General features: G+C 40.2%; 1 pseudogene across 1 annotated transcript; it reads left to right on the top strand.

The window, feature by feature from the left end:
* The first annotated feature begins 372 nt into the window (after positions 1–372).
* LOC308244686 (dnaJ homolog subfamily A member 1-like) lies at positions 373–1582 on the top strand (annotated as a pseudogene). The gene has a single exon. The product of its transcript is annotated as a dnaJ homolog subfamily A member 1-like (transcript).
* Positions 1583–7697: the final 6115 nt, after the last annotated feature.

The raw sequence follows: 7697 nt of genomic DNA, 5'->3' as shown, positions 1-7697 counted from the left end.
TTGGTTGGAGCCCCCTCTGGTACACCAGAAGGTGGGGCTTTAATTCCCCACCAGGACACATACCTAGCTTTTGGGTTCAATCCCAGGCAGTGGTATGAACAGGAGGCAACTGAACAATGTTTCTCTCTCACATGTTTCTCTCTCTCTCTCTCTCTCTCTCTCTCTCTCTCTCTCTCCCTCTCCCTCTCTCTGTCTCTCCCCCTCCTTCCTCTCTCAAATCAATATTTTTTTAAAAGAAACTTTTAAGAAAGATGAAACTTTCCAGGACACTTGGTGAGAGGTGGAGAAGCAGCAGCTTTCTAAGCTGTGCACAGCAATGAACTCTTTCCAGCTCCCCCATATATGTCTCAGGCAGCTTACTGGCTGTTAAAAATGGTGAAAGAAACTTTCCACTTATGATATTTTGGGAGTGAAACCCAATGCCACCCAAGAGGAATTGAAAAAGGCTTCCAGGAAGCTGCCTGGCCTTGAAGTACCCCCTGAAAAGAATCCAAATGAAGGAGAGAAGTATGAACATTTCTCAAGCTTACAAAATGCTCTCTGATGTAAAAAAAAAAAAAAAAAAAAGGGGGGGGGGAGGGAATTATATGACAAGGGCAGAGAACAGGCAGTAAAGGTGGAGCAGGTGGTGGTTTTCATTCTCCCATGTACATCTTTGACATGTATTTTTGGAGAAGGAGGAAGGACTCAGAGAGAAAGGAGAGGTACAAGTGTTGTGCATCAGTTCTCAGTAAACTTAGAAGATTTGCTTAATGGTACAACAAGAAAACTAGCTCCGCAAAAAATTATTATTTGTGAGAAATATGAAGGCCTAGGTGATAAGAAAGGAGCAGTAGAGTGTTGTCTCAATTGCTGAAGTACTGGTATGCAAATAAGAATTCATCAGGTAGGACCTGGAATGGGTCAGCAAATTCAGTCTATGAGCATGGAGTTCCAGGGCCATAGGGAATGGATCACTCCTAAAGGTAGATGTAAAAGCTGCAATGGAAAGAAGATAGTTTGAGAGAATATTCTAGAAGTTCATATTGACAAAGGCATGAAAAATGGCCAGAAGATCACATTCCAAGGTGAAGGAGACCAGGAATCAGGACTGGAGCCAGGAGATAGCATTGTTGTTTTAGATTGGAAGGACCATGCTGTTTTCACTCAAGGAGAAGACCTTTTCATGTGTATGGACACACAGCTGATTGAAGCATTGTGTGGCTTACAAAAGCCAATAGTTACTCTTCACAACCAAACCACAGCATCACCTCTCCTCCAGGTCAGATTGTTAAGGATGGTGGTGTCTAGTGTGAGTGAAGTGAAGGCTCGCCAATTTACCATACACCACATGAAAAGGGTCACCTAATCATCAAGTTTAAGATAAATTTTCCCCAAAATGGCTTTCTCTCTCCTGATAAACTCTCTTTGCAGGAAAATAAAAACAAAAAACAAAAACACCTATCTGAAAGGAAGAAAGTAGGAGACTGATGAAATGGACCAGGTAGAATTGGTGAACTTTGATCTAAATCAAGAAAGACGGAGAAGCATGTAAAGGTGATGGACATCATCCTAGAGGTGGTGTCGGTGTCAGACTTCTTAATGGGGTCAGCAAATAACACTCACTGGTGGCATTTTATGTGCAGTAGTGAATGAGTAAAGGACGATAAACATAATATGCTCACTACTTGCTTTTGTTTTTGTTTTAATATTCAACTGTAGTAGTGTCTTAAAAGTTAAATGAAGAATAAACTCAAATATAAAATCTCAAAAAAAAATCCCCAGATAGGTTTAATCATAGCCAGAGAAAAGAGTATGTGCTTTGAAATAGAGTCTTACTAAAACATACATTTGAGGTCTCCCAGGCACCATTTTATGAAGGAAATCAGAGTTTTCTAACTTTAAAACTAAGGATTATTTTCACATGTTGTTTCAAATGTTAGAATTTAATTGCCTATATCTAAAATAAACTGCATTGAATCATAGTATTATAAAAAAACAAGCATAATAATCATAATATTATTTAAAATTATAAATAAACTTGTGGCCAGGTGCACCAAATTCATGAACGGGGCAGGTGGGGGTTCCCTCTGCCCAGCCTGCACCCTCTCCAATCCAGGACCCCTTGGGAAATGTCCGACTGCCACTTTAGGACCAGGCCTAAACCAGCAGTCGGACATCCATCTCTCAATCTGGGACTGCTGGCTCATAACTGCTCACCTGCCTGCCTGCCTGATCACCCCTAACTGGCTCTGCATGCCTGCCTGATTGCCTCCCTCTAACCCCTTTGCCTGCTTTCCTGATTGCCCCTAACTGCCCTCCCCTGCTGGCCTGATCTTGCCCCCAGCTCCCCTCCCCTGCTGGCCTGATTGCCCCTAACTGCCTCTACCTCAGCCTCCACCACCATGGCTTTGTCCAGAAGGAAGTTGGATGTCCAGAAGATGGCCGGTCGACCTGATCTAATTAGCATATTACCATTTTAATAGTATAGATAGATTATATAGGATAGGATTGCTTAAATGGGGGGAAAGACTTTTTCAGCAGGAGGAGATGCTCTTGGCAGACAAAAATACATAATCCCTATATCTGGACTGATAGCCAGCCATATGCACGATACTGCCAAACTGGTCATTAAAAAATTGAACTGGTTTCTTACACCTTACACCAAACAGCTGTTGCCTTTAAAACCCCTCCTCAACCCCACCTTAGGTTCTGCCTTTGCAGTTCACCCAGATTAGGTTCTTATTGGTCGGTTTCTATGCCAGTCAGCATCTCTGGGCCTATCTCCAGGCCTGATCAGAGAGGCAGGGCTGATCAGCAGCCCTCATGGCAGTAAGTGCTGGGTCACTGCACCTGCAGTGGCAGCAGTCAGTGTTGGGTCACTGCAGCAACCCAGCACTGACTGCTGGACTGACTTCTAGGGTGCCGACCCTGCACTGACTGCCACAGGGGCTGCAGATCAGACCCTGCTTCTCTCTCCAGGCCTCTCTCCAGGCCTGATCCACATCCCCCTTGGCAGTCAGTGCCACGTCTAGCCAGCTCTGATTGCTGGACTGACTTCCAGTGTTCGGTCGTTCATTCAGTCATTTTGGATGTTATGGACCCTGGGTCTTTATATATATAGATTGGATGTCCACAAATAATGGAACTAGATATACTTATTTTAGATAATAAGTAAATAAATAAACAACCAAAAAAAAAAAAAAAACACACACACACACACACATGTATTGGTAACTTGGTATATATTGGGCAATGATCTAAGCACTGTTAATTTTAATATATGATATATGTTACTTTGACTTCCTTCTCCTAAACCTTAAAATAGTAGTTACATAAATTGAGCAATTCCTGCCCACACAAGGTATAATCCTGGATTATTATTACAAAGGGAATATTAACAATTAAGGGAGAAAAAAGGGGATCAGATCATTAACTATTTTTTTCTAACTGTGTTTACTCTTTCTTTATATTTATAAGAATTATTACAGACCATCTAATAGCAAGAAAAAGAAAAACATAATCATATCCTGGCATATGTTTATAAATTCAAACAAGTACAATACAAACCTGTTGTATAAAAATATAGTGCAGACACTGCTTATTGCAAAGACAGCAAAACTGTAGGTACCTTATCTAGAAGAGATTATGATCTTCCAGATAAAACAGGGTTTGAATAAATGCATATATACAGAACTGTGGATAATGTAAACACTGGCAAAAATGTCTTTGTCTGTATGAGCCTGCTTTGAAGTACTGAAGAATGTATGCAGGTTCTAAACCAGCAAAAACTGTTTTACTTTAACTCCTGTGAAGTGAGATTCAAAATCATACTACAAATGCACTAACCCAAACTAAAGTATTCTTTAGTCAGCTAGAAAATTCTGTATAATTTATTTCTAGTGTTATTTGTAAGCTTTCTCTCTCACTACTACAATAATTTCCATGACTCCTTAAAACAAGAAAGTGTGTGTGTGTAGGAAAAAAGTAAAAGAAACACATTTCTGTTCAATAGCCCAAATTACTTACTCATCTGAAGGTTTAGAAGAAACATTTTGGAAATTTTTACAATGAAAACATAAAAATCAATTGTGGCACAAAAATCCTAGGTATATTTTGAGGGCACCACACTTCTTATCACTTCAAGCTCCACCAAGACTCAGGGAGACATTCTTCTATTGGAAATAGTTGAAACTAATTTCCTTAGGTAGTAATCTCCTTATATATAATACACCAAAAAGAAATGTCTGTTCATAAAATGTTTACTAAGCATCAATTCCATACAAGGCTATGGATATAGTTCAATAGGATATTGTTCTGTGATGGAAACAATCCTATCTAATAAAGAGGGAATATGCTAATTGACCATCACTCCATCACAAAGATGGCTGCACCCACAGCTGAGGCCAAGTTCCCTTAAGGAGCCTTAATAAGCAATCAGCAGGGACCTGAGGCTATGCCCTCCCCTGCCCCCATGGGGCTTGACAGGGGGCCTCAGGCTGTGTCCCCCACCTGGCGGGCTTGACAGGGTACCTCGAGGCACGCCCCCCGCCCCATCTGAGGGACCTCAGGCCATGCCCCCATCCTGGAGCTGGGCCCGGGGACCTGAGGCTACACCCCCTGCCTGGAGGGACTTGACAAGGGTGGGACTGGCCGGGTCTGGATCTAGCCCAGTGCGGGGAGGGGTGCAGCCGGGTCTGGGTCTCAAGCGATTTTGAGGTGCATGTGGGTGAGCGGGGACTTGACTCTGGGTCCCCCTTTTAATGTGCATGAATTTAATGTGCCCCGGGCCACTAGTGTTCTAATAATTGTTCTCCAATTGTTAGCTACTACTTACATAAGGCACTGAGCACTTGAAATGAGACTAATATGACCAAAGAAATGTATTTCTAATTGTACTTAAGGTTAATTATTTCATTTAAATAGCAGTTTTAGGCCCTGGGATTTCAATAGTCAACAAAAGAGATCAGGTTCTGGCTTGCATGTAGTCTCAATTCTAGTAAGATCAATCAGGCAATAATTACATAAACAAATGTATATGTTACATGATAAATGCTATCTATAATGGGGATTTAGAAGTTCAGGAATTAAAAGTTCAGGGGTAAAATTTGAGCAAAATCTTGAAGCATGTAAGTGAGGTATGCTGATATATTTGGGAAGAGCATGTAAGGCAGAAGGAACAGAAAGTTCAAAGCTTTGCAATGGCAGTCAGCTTCATTTATTCAAATAAGAGACAGGAAGCCACTCTGGCTTGAGAAGAGACCGGTGAAAGCCACATCATTCAGGACTTGATCAGCCCTGCCAAGAAAATGTTATTTACTATAGGTGAAGAAAGCCACTGGAATATTTTTAGCACTGAAATGGCATAATCTGAATTATCTACTGAAAGTAATAAAAATTCATGATACATAATTATCACAGCAATAAAAACCCTGTGCTAAATATGTTGCAAAAGTAATTTCTAATTCCATCATAAAGGACATAGGAAATCCCCATTTATCCTCAATTAGTAGAACAAAGGTCTTTCTCTTAGTTCCCCAATAACTCGCATACTTATTTTATTCTTATATTTTTACAGGAAAATTGGAAAATAAAAATAGCACAGTGATTTTGGAAGTTCCAAACTGTTTGAGGAAATTATCTACACTTCCTTTTTCTATTTCTTACCTCCAATACCCCTTCAGCCTTGGCAAAGTGACTTCTCAGAAACAGGTCACATCCAAGTCACTAATGACTTTCTAACTAAATCTGGCACATTTGTTCCTTCATCTTACTTACTCTCCAGGCATCAGCTGGCACTGGTAGCTATGCTTTTCCTCATAGGATGAATTTCATTTTGACCTCTGAAATAAAACTCCATCCTGAAGTTGCTCCAAAAGACCCTTACTGGTCACTCACAGTCTTCTCTGCAGAGTCCTGTTCTTATGCTCATTCCTTCAACACTAAAGTTCTTTATGTTCTTGCACTGTGACCCTAACGCTCTTCAGGTACACAGTTTCCTGGGGTCATTTCATTCCATAGCTTCAGTGATAACTTCTGTACCAACAACTTACATCCCAAATTTTACATCCATTCATATGCCTCATTGTTGCCTAAAATACATATCCTTCCAAATCCACTTTGATTCTAATTCTTTTTTCTTAATGAAGTGAATAGCACCAACATATATACAATTGTTGAATCTCAAACTTAAATAAGGTTCCTAAGTCCTAAAAAGCATGCTAATGATAATGTATGTATTTTGTTCATGTTGCATACGCCATACATTAAAGCACTTATTTCTATTTATATTGCTAGAGGAATAAATCACCAACCTCAAAATCAGCTGTCAAAGTCCAATATTTGCCTCCGAAATATTTTGCAATTTGACTTAAATTTTATTGTCATTTTTCTTTAGACAGGAGAGTAGAAAATTTTACAATGATTGCCTCCTTCCTTCCACTGAAGTTAAGAATATTTTGTGGCAGAGAGAATTTGCAGGTACCTCATTGAAATAGCCGAAATAGCCAACATCCTGTTGACAATGGTCATGATGCATGGTAATTCCTTTCATCTTCTATACACCACTTGAGAACAGAAACCCCCTATTAGAGCTGTATATGGGACAGCCTGCCCAGATACAGGTACATTCATTTTCTCCAAAGTCCATGACATCTCTCAGGTAGTATTGACAGGCAGTCTAAAAGCACCCCATCCTTTTCACTTTTCTCCTCTCTCTCCTACTCAGTCAGGAGAGTTATTTTATGGTAATGAGGGTAGTGGTGTCACATCCACACACTGCTTCTGCCAAAGACTTTTGTCATATACCCTGAATCATTTTCTTTAACCTATTCTACAATAAAACATTAGACTTATCTGAAAGTTCAGGCATTTAAAATGGAAAGCGAGAAGATATTAAGACTCTTTTTTAATTTCTTTTTCACTCTTTCCTTTCAAGGGCAAAGAAAACTGTTGATAATTGAACAGGAAAAAAGGAAAAATTAAATGAGTAATCAAAATAATATTCTGCTGGAGCTGACCATCAGCCCCTGAACGACGGATGAACAGATTAGTCAGACACAGTTTGACTGTGAAAGAGAGGGCTAAGGGGTCCCCGGCTCTAGTGACCAGAGCAGCCTCAATTGCCTACCTCGTTAGGCGTTTATTGGAATTTTTATCTTTAGAAACAATCAGTAGGGTGAACAATCTTGGGAGGACACACATGTTTACATTGTCCTCTAGACAAGGGCATCCAGGGATTAAGCATAGGGATTCCAGTAAACACCCAGGGGTCTGCACATACACAGACTTGTTTGGAAAGGTCAAGGATTAATCAGGGGCACCACCTTCGACACTCCCTAAGTCAGAATTCCTATATACAGGGCTGGCGGCCTTCCACACACTTCCCTTTTACCAGAATGTCCTCCTTACAACTTTCCAACCAAGCCTCCTGTTCCTCAACAATATTCGATAAGCGTATCAAAATATTACATCGACATGCCATAAATTGTCTGCATTTCTCACTAACTCAAAACTCAGTGAAAGCAGGAACCACACATACTGATTTGTTTTATAATCTATTGGTGCCAATGTCAGAGGTATTTGGCATGAACACATTTATGGCTAATATAAATGAATACATGTTATAGAACACCCTTATCTGTCTTCTTCATATGCAGACACTGTTCCCATGAGTTGTAGCAAAATTGCTTATCCCTATAGCCAAATAGAAAACAGAA

This window comes from Plecotus auritus, assembly GCF_963455305.1.
Source record: "Plecotus auritus genome assembly, chromosome: 3".
NCBI classification, from domain to species: domain Eukaryota; kingdom Metazoa; phylum Chordata; class Mammalia; order Chiroptera; family Vespertilionidae; genus Plecotus; species Plecotus auritus.
Note: the sequence above shows the minus strand (reverse complement) of the source record. Positions and strands in the feature narration are given on the sequence as shown.